The following is a 26390-nucleotide window of genomic DNA, read 5'->3' on the forward strand; positions in this document are numbered from 1 at the left end:
ATGAGGCTGTTATCTGCTCGCCCCCAGTCTGTTGTGGAGAGCCAGCGGAAGTCCCTACAGCAATTTGAACACAGCTCGTGGAAGCTAAGGTGAGCTATTATGACCCTGTCTTCCAAACATCAGGAATGAGTGTTCTGAGGGCTGCTTGCGACTTTTGGTCAAGGGGGTGCAGCGAAGATGCAGGCCAGTGTGCTTGCAAACTCACCGCCAATAGGACTAGCCCTTACTCCTATGGCTGAAGCACTTCAAGAGTACTTAAAACACCTGGGGGCTTCACTCCCCTTCATTTCCCCCTTTTTTCCATTTTCCGAGGCAAGCATATAAGCAGTAGAACATGGAAAAGCAACCATAGATACAGGGACATTTAGAAAGCTACCCTTGCCCAGGGAAACGTGCAGGCTCATAAATGACCTGAGAGGTTCTTAAGTTGGCACCTTAGGTGGTTTCCTGGGACAGAGACTCTGTACACAACAGAATGACCAAAAATCAAGAACAAAAAGTAGCAACCAACAAAGCTCTGCAGACTGCAGGGAAGGGGAGGAACTAACTTCGAGTATTATCAATTATTACCAACTATTATTACCAACTATTACCAAGATTGAAATGGTCAGTTTTCAGAAAAATTCACAAGCCTACAAAGAATCAGTAAGGTATGACTATTGAAAGGAAAAATAAAAATCAGTGGTGGAACCGTCTGAGAAAGAAGAGAAGGCAAACCTGCTAGAGGAAAGACATTAAGACAACAGTCTTACAGATGTTCCAGCTGAAGTCAGGTGATTCGGATCTCCCTATCTGGTCTCTCCTGATAAACAACAAATGCAAATAATCAAAAGGTAAGGATAGATGATGACAGATAGATAGATGATAGATAGATAGATAAATGGTAGATAACATAAGAGGGTACGACACTTGCTAAACAACACAAGTTGATGACAGTGGCTCTGGGAAAGCTCTGGACTATCCTGAGAAACAGCAGAACCATCTGGAACACAAAAAATAAGGATGGCTGCACAGAAAAGCACAGGAAGCATTTTACCTGTGTCATCCCTCCTTCAGTCTGGAGCAGCTCAGAGTAAGGAAGATGCCCTCAGAGGGATTTCACCTTCAGGGAAAAGAGAACAGGAGGACTCCAGCCATCCTGCTCACCTGTGCAATCTGCATCTGTGCAACCGAGGACCCCCACAAGTCTCCACTAATGCTGAACCCCCTGATGGAGCTGGGGGAGCAGGAGCCCCTGGAGTCCTGCCGCTTCATCTCCTTCCCAGCGCTGGAGCTCTCACTGTGGTGAGACCTGCCCCCAGCGGTCCAAGTCCCTGCTGTGCTCCCCTCTCCAAGATTAGGATCCCACAGAACCTCACCATCTACAAGGGCTGGAGATGCAGCTGCATTGGGCTCCACCCCTTGTTCCACATTTGGAGGTTTGAGCAAATGATACTAGGGCCATGCAACTGCTGTTCTACACCCCTCTCCCTGAGTCCTGATGGGGGCTTTGACCCAACATCGTACAGGAAGTCCTGATGCTCCATGCACATCTCATGTGTACTCAACTGGGGCTTTGGCCCGTCATCCTGGGGCCATGTTGCTGCTGTTCTGTGTCCTGCTCACTGAGTCACAGCTTCGACCCATCATCAACAGGGCCAGATTGCTAATGCCCTGTGCCCCACCTAAGGCACCTAAGTTGGGGCTTTCCTCAACCATCACTGAGGCATGTTGCTTCTGTGCCATGCCCCTGGGTCCCAGCCATTGCTGTCCCCTGTCATCGCTGGGCCCCTGCCACAGCTGGAGTCACTACTGTAAGCCACAGAGAATCCGGCTGTATGAGTGATGTGCACAGGCCCAGACCTCAGGCATTGGTGCCGTTGCCACAGAAATTTCTCCCATGTCCAGGCCCCAAGTGCTCAGTTATGTCTGTGCACCTCTAAGACTGGGACCCCAGCTCCACTGCCAATGTGAGGTCCAGCACACCAGACCTGATACTAAAAGGAATTCCCTTGACTACAAATTCTCCCCACAAGCAAGAAGAGGACCCTAGCAGCCTTTGCTACTGAGGACTCCCAGCAGCCCCAGCCTCCACTGCCATCATAGACAGGTGACAACTTGGCAACAAAGGAGACCTCAGGGTCTTTGCAGATCTTGACCTCAGCTGATGGAGGTGCACAGAGACAAAACCATTGCCCCTTTCCCAGAACTGGAAATACTGCAGCCCCCTAGACAGGGTTCTTGCAGCACTTTCACATTAAAGTCTTTCCTCACATTCCTTTCAGAGGGCCGTCTGAAAAGCCTGGGAGAGGTGACTAACCGTGCAATGCATAGACATCAACACGAAGCCAGGAAACACTGATCACCAAGCAGGTATGACGCTCCCAAAGGAACACAATCATTTTCTGGCACTGACCACAAGGAAATGGAGATCTGTGTTTCCTGAAAAGGAATTCAAAATGATTATTCTAATGAGGCTCAGCAAGATTGAAGAGATTAACCCGTGGAGGTTAACACATGGAGGCCACCAGAGGGGGGTTGATATATTTGAAATGTTCAGAGAAAAACCTGCTAACCAAGAATATTTACCCAGCAAAGCTGTCTTTAAGAAATGAAAGAGAGGTAAAGATTCTCCCAACAAAATCTGAGGGAGTTGATTTCCACTAGACCTGCCTTATAAAAAAATCCTAAATGGAGTTCTTCAAATGGGAATGGAAACACACTAATTAATGATGTGAAAACTTATGTGCCGCTTCCTAATGGTGCACGGGAGAATGAGGCACAAACAAGTCAGTTGTAAGAGAGTGGGAGCAGGGGATGACAGCTGAAAGGACTCTTGCCCTGAACAGCTTCACTGTCCTGTATTTATTAGATACAAGATAACAGCCACCAAAGGAGAAGAAGAAAGTCATACATTAGTCAAGGTACTGTAGGTAAACAAGAAGGAATGTGAGTCAAACATTGATCACAAGTCTTTTTTAAAATTTATATTTAAACTTTATTTTATTTTTTCAGGGTTCCAAGATTCATTGTTTATGCATCACACCCAGTGCTCCATGCAATACGTGGCCTTCTCAATACCATCGCCAGGCTAAGCCAACACTCCACGTCCCTCCCTTCCCAAACCCTCATTTTGTTTCTCATAGGCCACAGTTCCTCATGGTTCCTCTCCCCCTCCAATTTGCCCCAACTCACTTCTCTCCATCTCCCATGTCCTCTGTGTTATTCCTTATGCTGCACAAGTAAGTGAAACCATATGATAACTGATTTTCTGATTGACTTATTTCACTCAACAAAATCTCCTCTAGTCCTGTCCATGTTGATACAAAAGTTGGATATTCATCCTTTCTGATAGAGCCATAATACTCTATAGTATATGTAGACCATATCTTCTTTATTCTTCATCTGTTGAAGGGCATCTTGGCTCTTTCCACAGTTTGGCAACTGTGGCCATTGCTGTTATGAAGATTGGTGTATGGATGGCCCTTCTTTTCACTACATCTATATCTTTGGGGTAAATACTCAGTAGTGCAATTGCAGGATCATAGGGTGGCTCTATTGTTAATTTCCTAAGGAATCTTCAGGCTGTTTTTCAAAGTGGCTGCACCAACTTGCATTCCCACTAAGACTGTAAGAGGGTTCCCCTTTCTCCACATCCTCTCCAACACTTCTTGTTTCCTGTCTTGTTGATTTTGGTCATTCTAACTGGTGTAAGGTGGTATCTCACTGTGGTTTTGTTTTGAATCTCCCTGATGGATAGTGATAATGAACATTTTTTCACGTGTCTGTTAGCCATTCGTATGTCTTCCTTGGAGAAGTGTCTGTACATGTCTTCTGCCCATTTTTTGATGTGATTATCTGGTTTTTGGGTGTTGAGTTTGAAGAGTTCTTTATAGATCTTGGATATCAGCCCTTTGTCTGCAGTGTCACTTGAGAGTATCTTCTCCCACTCCCTGGGTTGCCTCTTTGTTTTGTTTACTGTTTTCCTTGCTGTGCAGAAGCTTTTGATCTTGATGAAGTCCTCAAAATTCATTTTCACTTTTGTTTCCTTTTCCTTTGGAGACATGTCTTGAAAGTAGTTGCTGTGGCCAATGTTGAAGAGCTTACTGCCTATGTTCTCCTTTGGGATTTTGGTAGATTCCTGCCTCATGTTGAGGTCTTTTATCCATTTCAAGTTTATCTTTGTGTAAGAGAATGGTGTTAAGAGAATGGTTGCGTTTCATTCTTCTATACATAGCTGTCCAATTTTCCCAGCACCATTTATTGAAGAGACTTTTTTTTTCCCACTGGATATTTTTTCCTGCTTTGTTGAAGATTAGTTGACCATAGGGTTGCAGGTCCATATCTGGGCTCTGTACTCTGTTACACTGGTCTATATGTCTGTTTTTGTGCCAGTACCATGCTGTCTTTGTGGATCACAGCTTTGTAGTAAAGCTTGAAATCAGGCAAGATGACGCCCCCAGTTTTTTTTCTTTTTCAAAGTTTTCCTAGCAATCTGGGTTCTCTTCTGGACCCATACAAATTTTAGGATTGTGTGTTCCACCTCTTTGAAGAATGCTGGTGGAATATTTTTTTTAATTTTTTATTTTTTATAAACATATAATATATTTTTATCCCCAGGGGTACAGGTCTGTGAATCACCAGGTTTACACACTTCACAGCACTCACCATAGCACATACCCTCCCCAATGTCCATAACCCCAACCCCCTTCTCCCAACCCCCCTCCCCCCAGCAACCCTCAGTTTGTTTTGTGAGATTAAGAGTCACTTATGGTTTGTCTCCCTCCCAATCCGATCTTGTTTCATTTATTCTTCTTCTACCCCCTTAACCCCCCATGTTGCATCTCCACTTCCTCAAATCAGGGAGATGATATGATAATTGTCTTTCTCCACTTGACTTATTTCGCTAAGCATGATACCCTCTAGTTCCATCCACAGTGTTGCAAATGGCAAGATTTCATTTCTTTTGATGGCTGCATAGTATTCCTTTGTGTATATATACCACATCTTCTTGATCCATTCATCTGTTGATGGACATCTAGGTTCTTTCCATAGTTTGGCTATTGTGGACATTGCTGCTATAAACATTTGGGTGCACGTGCCCCTTTGAATCACTACGTTTGTATCTTTAGGGTAAATACCCATTAGTGCAATTGCTGGGTCATAGCAATGCATGCTATGTTGCTACATACATCTACATGTTGCTGGTTTCAACATTTTGAGGAACCTCCATGTTGTTTTCCAGAGTGGTTGCACCAGTTTGCATTCCCACCAACAGTGTAGGAGGGTTCCCCTTTCTCCGCATCCTTGCCAGCATCTGTCATTTCCTGACTTGTTGATTTTAGCCATTCTGACTGGTGTGAGGTGATATCGCATTGTGGTTTTGATTCGTATTTCCCTGATGCCGAGTGATATGGAGCACTTTTTCATGTGTCTGTTGGCCATCTGGATGTCTTCTTTGCAGAAGTGTCTGTTCATGTCCTCTGCCCATTTCTTGATTGGATTATTTGTTCTTTGGGTGTTGAGTTTGCTAAGTTCTTTATAGATTTTGGACACTAGCCCTTTATCTGATATGTCGTTTGCAAATATCTCCTCCCATTCTGTCAGTTGTCTTTTGGTTTTGTTAACTGTTCCCTTTGCTGTGCAAAAGCTTTTGATCTTGATAAAATCCCAATAGTTCATTTTTGCCCTTGTTTCTGTTGCCTTTGGCGATGTTCCTAGGAAGATGTTGCTGCGGCTGAGGTTGAAGGGGTTGCTGCCTGTGTTCTCCTCAAGGATTTTGATGGATTCCTTTCTCACATTGAGGTCCTTCATCCATTTTGAGTCTATTTTCATGTGTGGTGTAAGGAAATGGTCCAATTTCATTTTTCTGCATGTGGCTGTCCAATTTTCCCAACACCATTTTAAAATAGCCAATCTTAACAAAGGAGGCCAGAGTAGGAAGACCCACAATACCCAATTTCAAAAGTTCTTGTAGAATAATGGTAGTCGAGATTGTGTCAGGGGATTGGTTCAAGATGGCAGCTTATGAAGATCCTGAACCCATCTCCTTCCATGCACCCAACAAGTTTACAACTGATTATGGAATAATCTCCTCTGATTATCTCCTCTGAGCCTCCACAACAAAGGATAAAAGGGAATCATCAAAACAAGTAAGAGATGCAGAGACACTCTTGCCAAAACCAAAACCAAAACCAAAACCAAAAAACTCACCCCAGGAACAAATCCAAAATAGGATGGAATCTCAAAAATACAAAAACTGCCTGAGAAGCAATGTGTCTGTGCTCTACATCAGGCACTGGGCCCTAGGTACTGCATAGGATAAATGAGCCCCATTTTATGTTTGGCTTTGAAAACCAAAGAGACCATATTCATGAAAACCATAGAACTGTAGGGAATGAAGAACCCACTCTTAAAATTTGTGTATAGCTTCACTCACCTCAGGACTCAGCCTAAATATCAGCAAGAAAATTGCCTAGGACGTATGGGAAGGATGCCCACTTACTAATCTTACTTTTGTTTTGTTTTGTTTTTTATCTTAATTCCAGCATAGTTAATATACACTGTTATATTAGTTTCATGTGTACAATACAGTGATTCAACAATTCTATACATTACTCACTGCTTGTTAAGATAAGCATACTCTTAATTCCCTTCACCAGTTGCACCCAAACCCAATGTCCCTACCCACCACCTCTCTGGTAACCATCCATTTGTTCTCTATAGTTAAGTATATTACTATATATCTATGCGTTTATATATGTTTATATTCCATTTTTTATTTCTCTTTTTCTCTTGTTTTGTTTCTTAAATTCCACATATGAGTAAAATCATAAGGTCTTTGTCTTTCTCTGTCTATTTTGCCTGCACGATACTCTCTTGATCCATCCAGTGGCTGCAAATGGCAAGATTTCATTCTTTTTCTATGGCTGAGTAACATTTCATTGTATAAATGTACCACATCTTCTTAATACATTCATCTATCGATGGATATGTGGGCTATTTTCATAATGTCACTATTGTAAATAGTACTGCAATGAACAAGGGATGCACATATCTTTTTGAGTTAATGTCTTCATATTCTTAGGGTAAATACTCAGTAGTGAAATTCTGGATCATATGGTAATTCAATTTTTAATTTTCTGTGGAATCTCCATACTGTTTTCCACAGTGGCTATACCAGTTTACATGCCCATTAATTGTGTCAGAGGGTTCCTTTTTCTCCACATCCTAACCAACACCTGCTGTTTCTTGTGTTTTTATTTTAACCATTTTGACAGGTGAGAGGTGATGTATCATTGTGGTTTTGATTTGGTTTTCCCTGATGATGATTGATGTTGGTCATCTTCTCATGTGTCTATCGGCCATGTGGATGTCTTCTCAGAAACATGTCTGTTCATGTCTAATGTTCATTGTTTAACTGGAATACTTGTTTTCTCTTTTTTAAATTGTATTAGTTATTTGCATATTTTAGATACTAACCCTTTATCAGTTATGTCATTTGCAAATATATTCTCCCATTCTGTAGGTTGCCTTTTAGTTTTGTTCATTGTTTCCTTTGCTGTGCAGGAACTTTTTATTTTGATGTAGTCCCACTCCTTTATTTTTGCTTTTGTTTCCCTTGCCTCAGGAGCCATACCAAGAAGAATGTTGCTGCCCTTGATATCAGAGAAGTTACTGTCTGTGCTCTCTTCCAGGGTTTTTAGGATTTCAGGTCTCACATTTAGGTCTTTAATCCATTTTAAATTTACTTCTGTGTATGGTATAAGAAGATGGCCCAGTTTCATTCTTTTGCATGTTGCTGTCCACTTTTTCCAACACCATGTGTTGAATAGGCAGTCTTTTCCTATCACGTATCCATTTCTGATTTGTTAAAGAAAAGTTGACCATGTAAGTGTGAGTTTACTTCTGAACTTCTATGCTGGTCCATTGATCCATATGTCTATTTTTATGTGAGTACCTTACAGCTTTGATTACTACAGCTCTGTAATATAACTTGAAGTCTGGAATGTGATGCCTCTAGTTTCACTTTTATATTTCAAGATTGCTTTGGCTACTCACAGTCCTTGTGATTCCATTCAGATTTTAGGATTGTTTGTTCTACACTGTGAAAAACACTGTTGGTATTTTGATAGAGATTGCATCAAATATGTAGATTGATTTGGATAACAGAAATTTTAACAATATTTTTTCTTCCAATCCATGAGCATGGATTCTTTTTTAAAATCTTTTTTTATTTATATTCAGCATAAGAGTATTCATTATTTTTGCACCACATCCAGTACTCCATGCAATCTGTGTCCTCTCTAAAACCCACCACCTGGTTCCCCCAACCTCCCACCCCACCTCCGCCACTTCAAACCCCTCAGATTGTTTTTCAGAGTCCATAGTCTCTCATGGTTCACCTCTCCTTCCAATTTCCCCCAGCTCCCTTCTCTCCTCTCTAACTCCCCATGTCCTCCATGCTATTTGTTATGCTCCACAAAAAAGTGAAACCATAAGATAACTGACTCTCTCTGCTTGACTTATTTCACTCAGCAGAATCTCTTCCAGTCCTGTCCATGTTGATACAAAAGTTGGGTATCCATCCTTTCTGATGGAGGCATAATAATCCATAGTGTATATGGACCACATCTACCTTATCCATTCATCCGTTGAAGGGCATCTTGGTTCTTTCCACAGTTTGGCAACAGTGGCCATTGCTGCTATAAACATTGGGATACAGATGGCCCTTCTTTTCACTACATCTGTATCTTTGGGGTAAATACCCAGGAGTGCAATGGCAGGGTCATATGGAAGTTCTATTTTTAATTTCTTGAGGAATCTCCACACTGTCCTCCAAAGAGGCTGCACCACCTTGCATTCCCACCAACAGTATAAGAGGGTTCCCCTTTCTCCACATCCCCTCCAACACATGTTGTTTCCTGTCTTGCTAATTTTGGCCATTCTAACTGGTGTAAGGTGATATCATGAGCATGGATTCTTGCCATTTGTTTGTGCCACTTTCAATTTCGTTCATCAGTGTTTATAGTTTTCAGAGTACAGGTTATCCACCGTTTGGTTAAGTTTATTCCTAAGTACTTTATTATTTTTGGTGCAATTTTTAAATGCCTGCTCACAGCCCTTGCCCATGTGTCTGGCCATCACCAAGCTTTCCTCTCTCAGAAGCTCCTCCTGTGGGGCCCTTCCAGTCAGCCTCTCTCCTCCTTGCTCTCAGCCTATGCCCCCTCCTTCCTGTAAGTCTGTAATTAAGTTCTTTCAAGGAACCCAGTCCCCCATTCCCAGACCCTCAGCACTAGTCTCCCCTGCTGCCTTTTGCCATCCCTCTTCCTCACTGACTAGAAAAGTGCTCCAGGTCCAAATGCACAGGTCCTTGGCCTTCATCCTGGCTTTGGTTCCTTGACCCGAGTGGGCCTCATTCCTGACAAATAGCCCCAAAACTGGTTGTTCCTGCCACATGGTCAGCTCCAACCTTTCCCTATAGCCAGCCATCTCCCTCCCTCCCTGCCTCCCTATAGCCAGCCTTCACCTAAACCTCTGGGGGTCTGACGTGCCCTACCCCCACCTAAACGACCCCTACCCTCTAGGTCTTTCTCCAAGCTGTTCACTATGGAGTTTTGGCTCTATTTTCTCTTCTATTCCTCCTCCTTTCTAAAATAGACTACACATAATAAAATAAAATAAAATAAAATAAAATAAAATAAAATAAAATACTACCCTTGGGCTCACTGCCCAGCAGCTCTGAGACCCCTGCTTACTCTCTCTCCCCAGCGAACAATGGTAATTCCATCCTATTCCCCACCAGAGGCATCATCATGCCACTCTTCCAGTCTGGGCCTAGGCCAGTACAGAAGTACTGGCCTTTTGTAAACACCATTGTGGTCATAATCCCCTCCACAGCCCCCTTGCCTCATAATCCTTCCTCACTTGGCCCTACCTAGTCCCTGATGAAACTTCACCACAGGTAGCAAGGTCCCTGGTTCTCCACTCCCCATAATCCTCCTGGGCACCATGTCAGCTCTGGTCATAGATCACTCAAACGTAGCCACCACCCACTGCCCCTCCCTCCTTGCTGATAAGACCTCTCCTTCACCATGGCCTTCTTGTTCCACGCTTGGTTCCTGAAGGTCAGCCTCTCCCCTTTACCTCCAACCTACCTACAGAAGTCTGTGTCTCCTTCTCCTTGCTACTGTCCTGAATGTCTACCATCTCCACCCACCTCAGCCATTTTTTCTTCCTTCTTCTTCCTGCCCTCTTTCCCCTCTACCTGCATTGGAAAGCCTCCTTCCTGTCCCTTGTACAGGTGCATTTTCTGTATCCTTAGGACTTCAAGCAGCTCAGGACAGCAGAACCTTTCAGAGAAACATTTGACATGCAGTCACTTGCAGGAAGCAGTTTCATTAATTTTCTCTTTCCTGCCCAGGTCATGGGTGATCTTCATTAAAGCTCATGGTGGTGTCCCATAATGGATCTGTGCATCAGAGAACTTTCAGGAGAGATGCTTGGATGGTCAGGCCTTCTTGCACCATGACAGTGAGAAAGACACGTCAAAGCCACAGGGACTGTGGAAAGAAGTCCTGGGACCTGAGACGTGGCACATAGAGTCCAAGGACTTGGAAAGTAAGAGAGGAGCCTCAGAATGACTCTGGAAGACATCTAGCCCTGCAGGCACAGAAAGGAGGTGAGGGGGGTTTGGAGCAGGTGGGGAATGGGAGATCTTTCCCAGGGAAGTTCAAGGCAGAGAGCAGAGACCTGTTTCTTTCCCTGGATTTGCCAGGGAGTAGGGGTAAGGATTTACTGTCTATGGATTTTATCCTACAGGGACCATTACACAGCCAGCACAGAGAAGACATGGAGGAGAACAGGGAGGGCCCCTCTGGCTGGAGTTGTCACTGGGGCAAGGAAAGCAGAGGGACACAGGATGAAAGAAGTCACTGCAGGATAGTGGCCAGTTCGCATTCCGTCTAGGAGATTTGGGACTGGAGAAGCTGAGAATACAACAATGTCTTCAGGCATTTCCACTATAATGGGGAGCTCTTCCTCTCTTATGATCTGAAGATCCATGGATGGACACTTCCCTGGTCCTCTGCTCAAACCTTGGCTATGGAAATCAAGAAGTCCTTGGATGCAGATGGCTGTCAAAACTAGGATTTTTTCAGCCCATATACAGGGAGAACTTTGTAAAAGCATCAGAAATATCTGGAGTCCTTGAGTTTCTTTGGCAGAAATGGTTCATCCCTGGGGCAGAGACTTTCTTTTCTGCTGGACCAATTATGCCTCCCTCCAATAACCCTATCCAAGGAAGCCCTCTTTGTCTGATGGAATGCACATATGTTCTGCTGGTGCATTGTACTGTGATCCACCTGTCCTTTTAAAGCCTCTGAATAAAGGACAGAAACACCAATCATGTGGGGATAGAAGTGAACCTCCCAGGGGTGCCTGGGAGGCTCAGCTGCTTGAATCCAAATCTTGATTTCAGCTCAGCCCATGATCTCAAGGTTGTGAGATTGAGCCTAGTGTGTGGCTCCCTGCTCAGTGCAGAATCTGTGGCATTCTCTTTCTCCATCTCTCTCTGCCCCTCTGGCTGCTCATGCAATCTCTTGTTCTATAAATCAACCACTCAATCAGTCAATGAATATATAAATATAAATGAAAAAGAAGAGGAGCAAGGGGGATAAAGAGAAGACAGAGGAGGAGAAGGAGGAGAATAAGGAGGAGGAGGGGAAGAAGTAATGATTCCTCCCGGTGTCAGTAGTCCAGGGAGGCAGTGGTACTTCTACAGAAAACTGAACCAGTGTAGATGGGCGTCAGGCATGAGAGGAAGCCCTAGCCTCACTGTTAAAAAGAGTTGTTACTTTATACTGCCCTCACCCCAAGAACCCAACATTCATGCCCTGCCCTGGAGCATTAACACATGGATCCAACAGAGTGAGGCCTGGATCCTGGGTCCAAAAATATGCCTGTCCAAAGGAACTGGGTCTTAGGAAGTGGAATAGACTTGGAGAATGAGAGCTTCAGCCACAGGTGGAAAGGTGAGAGAAACAGCCCTGATCTGTCTCTCCCCCGTACCTCACTGGCTCTGTGCTTTCTTCTCCAGTGCTCCCAACACTGAACATGACCTACAGCCAGACCTTGGAGGGCAAGGCCAGCCTGGCAGGCTGGGTGTTCTGTTTCTCTCCCAGGAATATCTCCATGACCAGTATGCCCAGTGGTTTAAGGGAGTCCGGCCTAGTGGGGACAGGACCTACTGGAGTGTGTGGCCATAAGGATTCCTTAGAGAGACGATCAGAGGTTCACTTGTTACATGGAAGCCACAGAGAATTGCAGTGCACACCCTATGCCCTCACACTCTGGGCCTGGTGAGGACAGGAGGCAGGATGGGGAGAAGTCAGCAGTCCTGTGGTCCTGGGGTAGCCAGGTCAATATAAGACCCTTTTTAGGGAAGGCCCTGGTGTGTCAGAATGGAGGAACGACCCTCTGATTTTCTTATTGTTGCTGGTATCCTTTTTATCATTCTTGTATGAGTCCTCTCTCTAAGAACAAGAAGTCAACAAGAGCAGTGGGAACCCAAGTGAGAAATCTGGGCAATGGGTGGGATGGGAGGAGATCTCTGGGATATGGGGGTTCCTCATGTCTCCCTCTGCACAATATGGAGGGAACAACAAGCCTTGTAACAGGAGCTGAAGTCAGAGTCCTGAGACAGTGAGAGCCACATGTGAATATACACCCTTAGCCCTATTCAAAGCCACGTTCCTGGGGCCCTTGAGTGGTGAGCATAACCTCTTCTTGCTCTGGATGAGGACTGGCTTGTGGGGGCTGAGGCTTCGTGCTCTGAGCTGGTCCCCACTGCTCTCTACCCTCAGGCTCAGCATGGTTGGTCCAGGGGCATTTTCAAGTGGGAGGTGAAGGAGAGGGTGTGACAGTGGCAGTTTCAGGATGCAGAGGGTGGATAGATAGCCTCAGAGATGGGGTCTCAAGGATCTCCTACACCTCATTTACAAGAAGGTTGTTAGAGGCACTGGCTGAATTGCCTGGGGAGTCCCTGCTAGGAAAGGGGCAGGAAGGCTTTGGCAGCCGCAGGCAAGGAGCATTAGGGTAGGACCTGTGATTCCAGGTGAGAGTGGGCCAAGAACAAGCAAAGGAGGCTTAGTGCACATGGGAGCTGGGCCAGGGATGAGGGTGGAGGGCGGGGAGCATGCGGTTTTCCTGAACCAGGTCATGTACAGACCCCACTGCAGTCTCTTTTTCTTGACTGCCTGCCAGTCATCTGAGCTTTCTGATGTCCCTTCCAGTTAGGAGCTGTTGGCTCAGGGGAGGGGAGGGAGGATGCTGAGCTTCAGGTGGCCTCTGTGGCTGTAGTTGAGCATGGCCAACAAGCAGACAACAGCCCTGGTGCAAAGGTAGTTATGCAAATGGGGATCAAGACACCTACGGAGAGAAGGTGCTGTGTTTGTGACCACTGCCTGGCTTCGAGGAAGAGGTAATAGGACCTGTCCTTCAGAGATGCCCTGTGCCCCCTGGGTGGACGGGTTGGAGCTTGAGAGGAGGGAAGGCTTTGAGTTTCTGCTCCAGAGTGCTGTTCTTCGTCCCAGCGCCCTTTCCTGCTCCTGTCTTGTGGTTGGTGGAAGCAGGCCCAGGTGATGATGCTGAGGGATCATGTGGGGCAGGGGAAGACCAGTAGAGGTTAAGAAAAGAAGTGAAAGAGAGAAAATAGTCAAGGTGTTATCCTCCTTCAGAAAAAGGCAAAGCTGAGTTTGGACAACTGAAGAAGTCCTGAGAGCACACAAAGCAATATTTGGCACCAGATGGGCTTCTATTGGTTTCTCTTTCCTCCCTGAGCTTGTTAGCCTTCAAGACCTGGATTAACACCAGATGGCACCAACGGGCCATAATGGCAGCAAGCAACATTTAATAGCCTCAGTACACTCCCCACTGAGAGGCAACATATTCTAGAATATTCCAAACCATTCAGATCTCCATATGACTGTAGTCCCTGTCCAAGTCACACAGAGCAGAAGAGCTGCTGTTGGGCCTAGCTGATTCACACAATGTGAGAGAATAAAAGGTGATTGAATTATTTGGAGATTTTTTGTTATCTAGCACTAGGAAATAGCAATGTATAATGTACAACTATTATTATGTTTTATTTATTGTCTGTCTTTCCTGTGAGATGGGAAGCATTAGGACAATATGTGCTGTGTCTCTGGCATTAAGTGATTACCAGGCCTAACACAGAGATTGGCCCAGAGGCATTCACGGACTATACCTAGAAGAATGAATGAATGAATGAGTGAATGCTGTGATCAGAATTCCTTCAAGTTGGCCTTGGACCTGGTAAGAGGAAAATTTATAGGTGTTTCACATGGGGAGTTCTTTATGAAGTGTGTGTGTGTGTGTGTGTGTGTGTGCACCTGCACGAGTTCCTATGTGAGTTTAGTATGTACATATTGGCCTTGGTTGCCTGAGGAAGGAACCAGGAATATGAAGAGTACCTCCTGCACTCATATTCCAAACACATGGGCAGCATAGACAGGTAGCACCTAACCACTAGATGCCTCTGAGATGTCTTGGGCTTGGGAAGGGGCTTTAGTTATATTGTAGGTCATTGACTCAGCTGCAGGGCTTGAGGCCCTTTGGAGCACGTGGTGAGCCACCTTCAAATCCCCGAATCAGCCATCAGGCTAGAAATGAGATTTGAGGTTGAGTTGCAGAACTCCTGTCTTGCTGTTAAGGGTAGCAGACAGTGGGACCTGAGGTGGTCCGGACTGAAGGTTTTGGCATTCACATCACTTGGCATGACTGAGGAAAGAGCCAGTGTCCCAACCTCTAGCATCAGAGAAAGCAGTAGGAATGAATGACAGGAACTCGTGTCCAAAGTCATCTCCATGGAAAGTGGCAGTGGTTTATTGGAGCATCCAGCATATTTGTCAGGCTGGCTGCAGATCTGGGAATCAACAGTTCTGGCTTGGAGACCTCTCTGTTCCCTAAAGCCAAAGTCCCTGGGCACTCAGTGGGGAGGAAACCTCAATATCAGTGTAGATTTTTGGGAAACACTTTACAAGCCAAACCTGACCAGACCTGCATCGCCTCGTTATGTAGGGCCCTGTGCTAGTGTCATAGGTCAGGGACACACTGGGGAGGTAATAAGTGAGCAGGAATAAAGGAGCTCAGCCCTATAACCTCAGACCTGTGACCACAAAGAGGTATTGCCATGCTGCTCTCAGATTCTCACTAAACAGCACTGAGGTGAGGGGAGGAGGCTGGGGCTCGAAGGAATGGGGATGTAGAAAGCACACACATGTTCAAGAAAAAGTGTAGGCTCAAAAATGACATGAGGAGAGCTGATGTGTATACCTAAGGCTGATTTCTGGCACACAGCCTAGAACAATAAGGAAATTAAAACAAACAACAAACATGTTGATGGGAGAATCTGACTTTCAGAGTTACCACATTATAAGATTGAGATGACCCATTTTCAAAAATTACAAAACACAAAGTGTATAGTGAAACAGGACAACATGACCCATTCCAAGTTTAAAAAAGAAAAAAAGCAGAAAGTGTTCCTTTGGAAGATGAGATGGTGGACTTACTACACAAGGACTTTAAATCAACTGTCTGTATGATGCTCTGAAAATTAAAAAAGACAAAAATTTAGATATGGGTAAAATAAAGTATTTACAAAGAGATACAAAACACAAAAAAAGAAACTGAAAGGAAATTCCAGTGCTGATATGCACAATAACTCAAATGAAAGTTTTACTAGAGATGTTCAAGAGAAGATTTCAGGGAGGAGGAGTCAAGATGGCGGAGAAGTAGCAAGCTGAGACTACTTCAGCTAGCCAGAGATCAGTTAGATAGCTTATCTAAAGATTGCAAACACCTGAAAATCCATCGGCAGATCGAAGAGAAGAAAAACAGCAATTCTGGAAACAGAAAAACAACCACTTTCTGAAAGGTAGGACCGGCGGAGAAGTGAATCCAAAGCGACGGGAAGATAGACCCCGGGGGGAGGGGCCGGCTCCCAGCAAGCGGCGGAGCAACCGCGCACAAAATCAGGACTTTTAAAAGTCTGTTCTGCTGAGGGACATCGCTCCAGAGGCTAAACCGGGGCGAAGCCCACGCGGGGTCAGCGTGGCCTCAGGTCCCGCAGGGTCACAGAAGGATCGGGGGTGTCTGAGTGTCGCAGAGCTTGCGGGTATTGGAATGGGAAAGCCGGCTACAGAGACAGAGCCGACAGTAAGCTCACAGCTCGGGGTGACCTTGAACCGGTCGCAGGCTCGGTGAGCTCGGAGCGCGGCCGGAGGTCAGGCAGATGGGAGTAACTAGCGCTGTTCTCTGAGGGCGCACTGAGGAGTGGGGCCCTGGCCTCTCGGCTCCTCCGGGCCGGAGAACAGGAGGCTGCCATTTGTATTCCCCATCCTCCGGAACTCTACGGAAAGCGCTCAGGGAACAAAAGCTCCTGAAAGCAAACCCGAGCGGATTACTCACCCCGGCCCCGGGTAAGGGCGGTGCAATTCCGCCTGGGGCAAAGACACTTGAGAATCACTACAACAGGCCCCTCCTCCAGAAGATCACAAGAAATCCAGCCGAGACCAAGTTCACCTACCAAGGAGTGCGGTTTCAATACCAAGGAGAGCAGCAGAATTCTGGAGAAGGAGAAAGCCAAGCACGGAACTCATGGCTTTTTCCCTGTGATTTTTTTTTTTTTTTTAGTCTTGCAGTTAATTTAATTTTTTTCTTTTTCATTTTTTGTTTTTTATTTTCGCCTTCGGGTAAAATTTTTTTTAACTGTTACCTTTTTCTTTTTAAACGATTTTTTACTAGTTTATCTAATATATATATTTTTTCTTTTTTATATTTTTCTTATTTGTTTTCTTTTTTTAAATTCTTTTCTTTTCTTTTTTTTTCTTTCTTCCTTTTTGAACCTCTTTTTATCCCCTTTCTCCCCCCTCACGATTTGGGATCTCTTCTAATTTGGTTAAAGCATATTTTCCTGGGGTTGTTGCTACCCTTTTAGTATTTTACTTGCCCTTTCATATACTCTGATCTGGACAAAATGACAAGACGGAAAAATTCAACACAAAAAAAAGAACAAGAGGCAGTACTGAAGGCTAGGGAACTAATCAATACAGACATTGGTAATATGTCAGATCTAGAGTTCAGAATGACAATTCTCAAGGTTCTAGCCGGGCTCGAAAAAGGCATGGAAGATATTAGAGAAAACCTCTCGAGAGATATAAAAGCCCTTTCTGGAGAAATAAAAGAACTAAATTCTAACCAAGTTGAAATAAAAAAAGCTATTAATGAGGTGCAATCAAAAATGGAGGCTCTCACTGCTAGGATAAATGAGGCAGAAGAAAGAATTAGTGATATAGAAGACCAAATGACAGAGAATAAAGGAGCTGAGCAAAAGAGGGACAAACAGCTACTGGACCACGAGGGGAGAATTCGAGAGATAAGTGACACCATAAGACGAAACAACATTAGAATAATTGGGATTCCAGAAGAAGAAGAAAGAGACAGAGGAGCAGAAGGTATACTAGAGAGAATTATTGGGGAGAATTTCCCCAATATGGCAAAGAGAACGAGCATCAAAATCCAGGAGGTTCAGAGAACGCCCCTCAAAATCAATAAGAATAGGCCCACACCCCGTCACCTAATAGTAAAATTTACAAGTCTCAGTGACAAAGAGAAAATGCTGAAAGCAGCCCGGGAAGAGAAGTCTGTAACATACAATGGTAAAAATATTAGATTGGCAGCAGACTTATCCACAGAGACCTGGCAGGCCAGAAAGAGCTGGCATGATATTTTCAGAGCACTAAATGAGAAAAACATGCATCCCAGAATACTATATCCAGCTAGGCTATCATTGAAAATAGAAGGAGAGATTAAAAGCTTCCAGGACAAATAAAAACTGAAAGAATTTGCAAACACCAAACCAGCTCTACAGGAAATCTTGAAAGGGGTCCTCTAAGCAAAGAGAGAGCCTACAAGTGGTAGATCAGAAAGAAACAGAGACCATATACAGTAACAGTCACCTTACAGGCAATACAATGGCCCTAAATTCATATCTCTCAATAGTTACCCTGAATGTTAATGGGCTTAATGCCCCTGTCAAAAGACACAGGGTATCAGAATGGATAAAAAAACAAAACCCATCTATATGTTGCCTCCAAGAAACTCATTTTAAGCCGAAGATACCTCCAGATTTAAAGTGAGGGGGTGGAAAAGAATTTACCATGCTAATGGACATCAGAAGAAAGCAGGAGTGGCAATCCTTATATCAGATCAATTAGATTTTAAGCCAAAGACTATACTAAGAGATGAGGAAGGACACTATATCATACTCAAAGGGTCTGTCCAACAAGAATATCTAACAATTTTAAATATCTATGCCCCCAACGTGGGAGCAGCCAACTATATAAACCCATTAATAACAAAATCAAAGAAACACATCAACAATAATACAATAATAGTAGGGGACTTTAACACTCCCCTCACTGAAATGGACAGATCATCCAAGCAAAAGATCAGCAAGGAAATAAAGGCCTTAAACGACACACTGGACCAGATGGACATCACAGATATATTCAGAACATTTCATCCCAAAGCAACAGAATACACATTCTTCTCTAGTGCACATGGAACATTCTCCAGAATAGATCATATCCTCGGTCCTAAATCAGGACTCAACCGGTATCAAAAGATTGGGATCATTCCCTGCATATTTTCAGACCACAATGCTCTAAAGCTAGAACTCAACCACAAAAGGAAGTTTGAAAAGAACCAAAATACATGGAGACTAAACAGCATCCTTCTAAATAATGAATGGGTCAACCGGGAAATTAAAGAAAAATTGAAAAAAATCATGGAAACAAATGATAATGAAAATACAACGGTTCAAAATCTGTGGGACACAACAAAGGCAGTCCTGAGAGGAAAATATATAGCGGTACAAGCCTTTCTCAAGAAACAAGAAAGGTCTCAGGTACACAACCTAACCCTACACCTAAAGGAGCTGGAGAAAGAACAAGAAAGAAACCCTAAGCCCAGCAGGAGAAGAGAAATAATAAAGATCAGAGCAGAAATCAATGAAATAGAAACCAAAAAACCAATAGACCAAATCAACGAAAGTAGGAGCTGGTTCTTTGAAAGAATTAATAAAATTGATAAACCCCTGGCCCGACTTATCAAAAAGAAAAGAGAAAGGACCGAAATAAATAAAATCATGAATGAAAGAGGAGAGATCACAACTAACACCAAAGAAATACAAACTATTATAAGAACATATTATGAGCAACTCTACGGCAATAAATTTGACAATCTGGAAGAAATGGATGCATTCCTAGAAACATATAAACTACCACAACTGAACCAGGAAGAAATAGAAAGCCTGAACAGACCCATAACCAGTAAGGAGATTGAAACAGTCATTAAAAATCTCCAAACAAACAAAAGCCCAGGGCCAGACGGCTTCCCGGGCGAATTCTACCAAACATTTAAAGAAGAACTAATTCCTTTTCTCCTGAAACTGTTCCAAAAAATAGAAATGGAAGGAAAACTTCCAAACTCATTTTATGACGCCAGCATCACCTTGATCCCAAAACCAGACAAGGATCCCACCAAAAAAGAGAGCTATAGACCAATATCCTTGATGAACACAGATGCGAAAATACTCAACAAAATTCTAGCCAATAGGATTCAACAGTACATTAAAAGGATTATTCACCACGACCAAGTGGGATTTATTCCAGGGCTGCAAGGTTGGTTCAACATCCGCAAATCAGTCAATGTGATACAACACATCAATAAAAGAAAGAACAAGAACCATATGATACTCTCAATAGATGCTGAAAAAGCATTTGACAAAGTACAGCATCCCTTCCTGATCAAAACTCTTCAAAGTGTAGGGATAGAGGGCACATACCTCAATATCATCAAAGCCATCTATGAAAAACCCACCGCAAATATCATTCTCAATGGAGAAAAACTGAAAGCTTTTCCGCTAAGGTCAGGAACACGGCAGGGATATCCATTATCACCACTGCTATTCAACATAGTACTAGAGGTCCTAGCCTCAGCAATCAGACAACAACAGGAAATTAAAGGCATCCAAATTGGCAAAGAAGATGTCAAATTATCACTCTTCACAGATGATATGATACTATATGTGGAAAACCCAAAAGACTCCACTCCAAAACTGCTAGAACTTATACAGGAATTCAGTAAATTGTCAGGATATAAAAACATGCATTGGCACAGAAATCAGTTGCATTTCTTTACACCAACAGCAAGACAGAAGAAACGGAAATTAAGGAGTCAATCCCATTTACAATTGCACCCAAAACCATAAGATACCTAGGAATAAACCTAACCAAAGAGGCACAGAATCTATACTCAGAAAACTATAAAGTACTCATGAAAGAAATTGAGGAAGACACAAAGAAATGGAAAAATGTTCCATGCTCCTGGATTGGAAGAATAAATATTGTGAAAATGTCTATGCTACCTAAAGCAATCTACACATTTAATGCAATTCCTATCAAAGTACCATCCATCTTTTTCAAAGAAATGGAACAAATAATTCTAAAATTTATATGGAACCAGAAAAGACCTCGAATAGCCAAAGGGATATTGAAAAAGAAAGCCAATGTTGGTGGCATCACAATTCCAGACTTCAAGCTCTATTACAAAGCTGTCATCATCAAGACAGCATGGTACTGGCACAAAAACAGACCCATAGATCAATGGAACAGAATAGAGAGCCCAGAAATAGACCCTCAACTCTATGGTCAACTAATCTTTGACAAAGCAGGAAAGAATGTCCAATGGAAAAAAGACAGCCTCTTCAATAAATGGTGCTGGGAAAATTGGACAGCCACATGCAGAAAAATGAAATTGGACCATTTCCTTACACCACACACAAAAATAGACTCAAAATGGATGAAGGACCTCAATGTGCGAAAGGAATCCATCAAAATCCTTGAGGAGACCACAGGCACTAACTTCTTCGACCTCAGCCGCAGCAACATCTTCCTAGGAACAACGCCAAAGGCAAGGGAAGCAAGGGCAAAAATGAACTATTGGGATTTCATCAAGATCAAAAGCTTTTGCACAGCAAAGGAAACAGTTAACAAAATCAAAAGACAAATGACAGAATGGGAGAAGATATTTGCAAACGACATATCAGATAAAGGACTAGTGTCCAGAATCTATAAAGAACTTAGCAAACTCAACACCCAAAGAACAAATAATCCAATCAAGAAATGGGCAGAGGACATGAACAGACATTTCTGCAAAGAAGACATCCAGATGGCCAACAGACACATGAAAAATTGCTCCATATCACTCGGCATCAGGGAAATACAAATCAAAACCACAATGAGATATCACCTCACACCAGTCAGAATGGCTAAAATCAACAAGTCAGGAAATGACAGATGCTGGCGAGGATGTGGAGAAAGGGGAACCCTCCTACACTGTTGGTGGGAATGCAAGCTGGTGCAGCCACTCTGGAAAACAGCATGGAGGTTCCTCAAAATGTTGAAAACAGAACTGCCCTATGACCCAGCAATTGCACTATTGGGTATTTACCCTAAAGATATAAACGTAGTGATCCAAAGGGGCACGTGCACCCGAATGTTTATAGCAGCATGTCCACAATAGCTAAACTATGGAAAGAACCTAGATGTCCATCAACAGATGAATGGATCAAGAAGATGTGGTATATATACACAATGGAATACTATGCAGCCATCAAAAGAAATGAAATCTTGCCATTTGCGACAACATGGATGGAACTAGAGCGTATCATGCTTAGCGAAATAAGTCAAGCAGAGAAAGACAACTATCATATGATCTCCCTGATATGAGGAAGTGGTGATGCAACATGGGGGCTTAAGTGGGTACGAGAAGAATCAATGAAACAAGATGGGATTGGGAGGGAGACAAACCATAAGTGACTCTTAATCTCACAAAACAAACTGAGGGTTGCTGGGGGGAGGGGGTTTGGGAGAAGGGGGTGGGATTATGGAAATTGGGGAGGGTATGTGCTTTGGTGAGTGCTGTAAAGTATGTAAACCTGGTGATTCACAGACCTGTACCCCTGGGGATAAAAATATATGTTTATAAAAAATAAAAAATTATATTTAAAAAAAAAGAGAGAAGATTTCAGCAAGTAGAAGAAAGAATCACTGAACTTGAAGATAGGACCATTGAAATGATCAAGTCTGAGGAACAGAATGAAAAGAACTGAAGAAAAGGGATGAGAGCCTACTGGAGCACGGAGTAGGAACCAACATAAGCATTTTGGGAGTTTCAGACAGAAGAGAAAGAAAAAGGTAAGAGAGATTGTTTGAACAAATAATGGCTGAAAACTCACCCAAATTCAAGAAAGACATGAACATAAACATTCTCCAATGAAAGCATAGAGCTTGGCAGAATAGTGAAAAAGAGATTATCCAACTATATGTTAGTTAAAAGAGACTCACTTTATTAAAAAATACAAATAGTTTGACAGAGAAAGGATGGGAAAAGGTATTCTGTGCACAAAATATCCAAAAGAAAACTGGAGTGTTTCTACTAATATCAGTCAAAATAGACTTAAAATCAAAAAGATTTAGAAGAGACAAAAAGAATAGTATATGTGAACTGGAGTGTTTCTACTAATATCAGTCAAAATAGACTTAAAATCAAAAAGATTTAGAAGAGACAAAAAGAATAGTATATGTGAACACAAGTTTCAACAGCACATGAAGATGTAACAATTATAAGTGAGTAGCACTTAATAACAGATCAACAATTATAAGTGAGTAGCACTTAATAACAGATCATGAAGCTAAGCTTCATAGAATGAAATGCAGAAGAAGAGAGACCCACAATAATAGTTGGAGAATTCACTATCCCACTTTCAAAATTGGATAGAGCAACAATCAGAAGAAAATTAAGGAAACAGAGGGCTTGAGCAACATAAAAAACCAATTAGATCTGACTCCCATATGCAGGACACTCTACCCACAATAACAGAATACACGTTCTTCTCCAGGGTACATGGGACCAATCCCAGGATGCACCACATGTCAGACCGCAAATTGAGACTCAACAGAATCAAAAATTGAGATATCACACAAACTATCCAACCACAATGGGATGCAGTTAGAAATCAACAACAAAAGGAAAACTGGAAAATTCACAAATTGGTAGAAATTAAACACTCTTTACAAATGGGCTGAAGGAAATCACAAGTAGAATACTTACAAAATATTTAAGTCAGTGACCATATCCTCCATGAGGGTTCTGTTTGTCCCCTTCATACCCTGCCTGCCTTCCTCCCAGAAGAGCTGGCTGTGTGGTGACAGGCTAAGGAGGAAGAGAGAGAGGTGGATAAAGAGAAGGAAGATCTGGCCACATCTGGGTGGTGTGTGCAGTGCCAGAAGGGGAGGTAGCAGCAGTGGTGGCAGTGTGGGTTGCACCCTTTTGAGGACAGTGTGTGTGGGGGGGCGGGCTCTCTCCCCACAGTTTCTTCCAGACACCTGGCTGTGGCCCCTCAGGTGCAGAAGATGAATAATCTTTCCTTTAGCGACCCATGTGTTTTTTTTTTTTTTTTAAGATTTTACTTATTTATCTGACAGAGATCATAAGAAGGCAGAGACAGGGGAAAGCCGGCTCCCTACTGAGCAGAAAGCCCAAGGCAGGGCTTGATCCCAGGACCCTGGGATCATAACCTGAGCTGAAGGCAGAGGCTTTAGCCCACTGAGCCATCCAGGTGCCCCTGCATGTGCCCTCTTCTGTCCACCTTTCCCTGGAAAACTGGCCTTGAAATTACCCTTTAAAACACCTGATCCAACTTACATGCCAACATGTGATGAATTTGAAAACCCTGGACTTCACAACAGTCAGAAGGAGCAGACTGACAGTACTCTTTTAGAGAAAAAGATGCTATTGAGAGTATTTCCATGACTAGAACCAGTCAAGGCAACAGAATTTTCTGTATTTTTGTGTTGTTCACCCAATGCCTTGTATGCTTTACTCTTCCCACATGGAAATCCTATTGATTTTGACCAGATAATCAGCTTTTCCATATCACTGGGATCATGGATTAATTGTAGTATATTTTCATATGCTTATTCTCAGTATGGTTCAGGTTATGGGAAGCCAACAGAGAAGAATCTCTACACAGGTAATAGGAGCTGCTTAGCTTGCTCTTAGGACAAGATGTGGCATTCACCCTGAAAATGTGGTCATATATGGCCAGAGTAGATGTACAGCTCATTTGTAGATCTTGCTGCTTGGTTTGAGAATGCTGCTGTTACTCTTCATTCTCCTTTGACCTCGAGAATATCACTCTTCCTGATACCAGAAGACCTATTCCTAAACATGGACAAAATCTCTGAGAGAATTTCACCAGTGTTAATAACTCATGAGACTGAATAAAGGATAGGCAAGACTAAGTAGGAAGATGGGTAGGGGGTGATGTAACTAAGCTCATATAGGGGGCTATGTAACCAGGCTCACAGAAAACCCACATGTGGAGAGAACAATATGGCAGAAGGTGAGGGGCCAGAGAAAAAAAGAAGGAGACTAGAGGAGCTGCTGGCTGAGAAAATGGCTGTTGATGGTGCATGTGGGAACACTGGAGACTGGGAAGGTCGCTGGAACCATGTAAAGAAGTTCCTCGAGTGATCTGAAGCCATCACACACCCTGATTTCAAACCAAGCACCGAATCTCTCCAGTTTTTGTTAGATACATATAAAGTTCTAGTCATTGTGGCTAGTAGCTTAGGATGTGAGCTCCTGAAAAATAAGGCATTGTCTGGTTTTAGACAAATTCATGTTATAGACATGGATACTATAGATGTTTCCAATCTGTTTTGTTTTTTAAATTCCACATATGATTGAGATCATATGATAGTTGTCTTTCTCAGATTGGATTATTTCACTTAGCATAATACTCTCTAGTTACACCCATGATATATATCTATAAATACCACATATTCTTTATCCATTCATCTGCTGATAGACATCTGAGCTCTTTCCAGTGTTTGGCTATTGTGGACATTGCTGCTATAAACATTGGGGTACACATGCCTCTTCAGATCACTGTGTTTGTGTCTTTAGAGTAAATACCTAGTAGTGCAATTGCTGGATTGTAGGGCAGCTCTATTTTCAACTTCTTCAGGTACCTCCATACTGTTATCCAGAGTGACTGCACCTGCTTGCATTCCTACCAACAATGTAGGACGGTTCAACTTTCTCTGCATCCTTGCCAACATTGCTCATTTCCAGACTTCATTTTAGCCATTCTGACTGGTGTGGTATCTCCTTGTGGTTTTGATTTGTATTTCCCTGATGCCAAGTGAAGTTGAGCTTCTTTTTTTAAAATTTAATTTTATTTTTTCAGTGTTCCAAGATTTATTTTATAGGAATCACCACCCAGTGTTCCATGCAATATGTACCTACCACCAGGCTTTCCCACCCACCAACCTCTCCCCTCCAAAACCCTCAGTTTGTTTCTCAGCGTCCACTAGCTCTCATGGTTCATCTTCCCCTCTGATTTCCCCCAACTCCTTTCTCCTCTCCTTCTCTCAATGTCCTCCGTGTTATCCCGAATGCTCCACAAGTGAAAGTATATAATTGACTCTCTCTGCTTCACCTATTTCACTCAGCATAATCTCCTCCAGACCTAGCCATGGTTATACTAAAATTGGGATTCATGCTTTCTCATGGAGGCATAGTACTCCATTGGATATATATGGACCATATCTTCTTTATCCATTCATCTGTTGAAGGGCATCTTAGCTATTTCCAGTTTGATGACTGTGGCCATTACAGCTATGAAGATTGGTGTATGGATGGCCCTTCTTTTCACTACATCTGTATTTTTGGGATAAATACCCAGTAGTGCAATTGCAGGGTCATAGGGTAGCTCTATTGTTAATTTCTTAAGGAATCTCCACTCTGTTTTCCAAAGTGGCTGCACCAACTTGCATTCCCACCAAGACTGTAAGAGGGTTCCCCTTTCTCCACATCCTCTCCAACACTTCCTGTTTCCTGTCTTGTTGATTTTGGTCACTCTAACTTGTGTAAGGTGATATCTCACTGTGGTTTCTATTTGAATCTCTCTGATGGATAATGATGAACATTTTTCCATGTATCTGTTAGCAATTTGTATGTATTCTCTGAAGAAGTGTCTGTTCATGTCTTCTGCCCATTTTTTGACATGATTATCTGTTTTTTGAGTGTTGAGTTTGAGGAGTTCTTTATAGATCTTGGATATCAGCCCTTTGTCTGTAGTGTAATTTGCGAATATCTTCTCCCATCCTGTGGGTTGCCTCTTAGTTTTATTGACTATTTTGTTTTGTTTTGTTTTGTTTTGCCTTTGGAGATGTGTCTTGAAGGAACTACTCAAAACT

The 26390-nt window shown here is 43.0% G+C and overlaps 1 protein-coding gene and 1 pseudogene across 1 annotated transcript in view; one reads left to right on the forward strand and one right to left on the reverse strand.

Moving 5' to 3' along the window:
* LOC123387576 lies at positions 1–24411 on the forward strand (annotated as a pseudogene).
* Positions 1–26390, reverse strand: part of LOC123387558 (saoe class I histocompatibility antigen, A alpha chain-like) — a 156423-nt gene that overhangs the window by 55432 nt on the left and 74601 nt on the right. The window lies entirely within an intron of this gene.

The sequence above is a fragment of the Mustela putorius genome, unplaced genomic scaffold (assembly GCF_011764305.1).
Source record: "Mustela putorius furo isolate JIRA1106 unplaced genomic scaffold, ASM1176430v1.1 tig00003856_pilon_pilon_pilon, whole genome shotgun sequence".
Classification (NCBI taxonomy): Eukaryota; Metazoa; Chordata; class Mammalia; order Carnivora; family Mustelidae; genus Mustela; species Mustela putorius.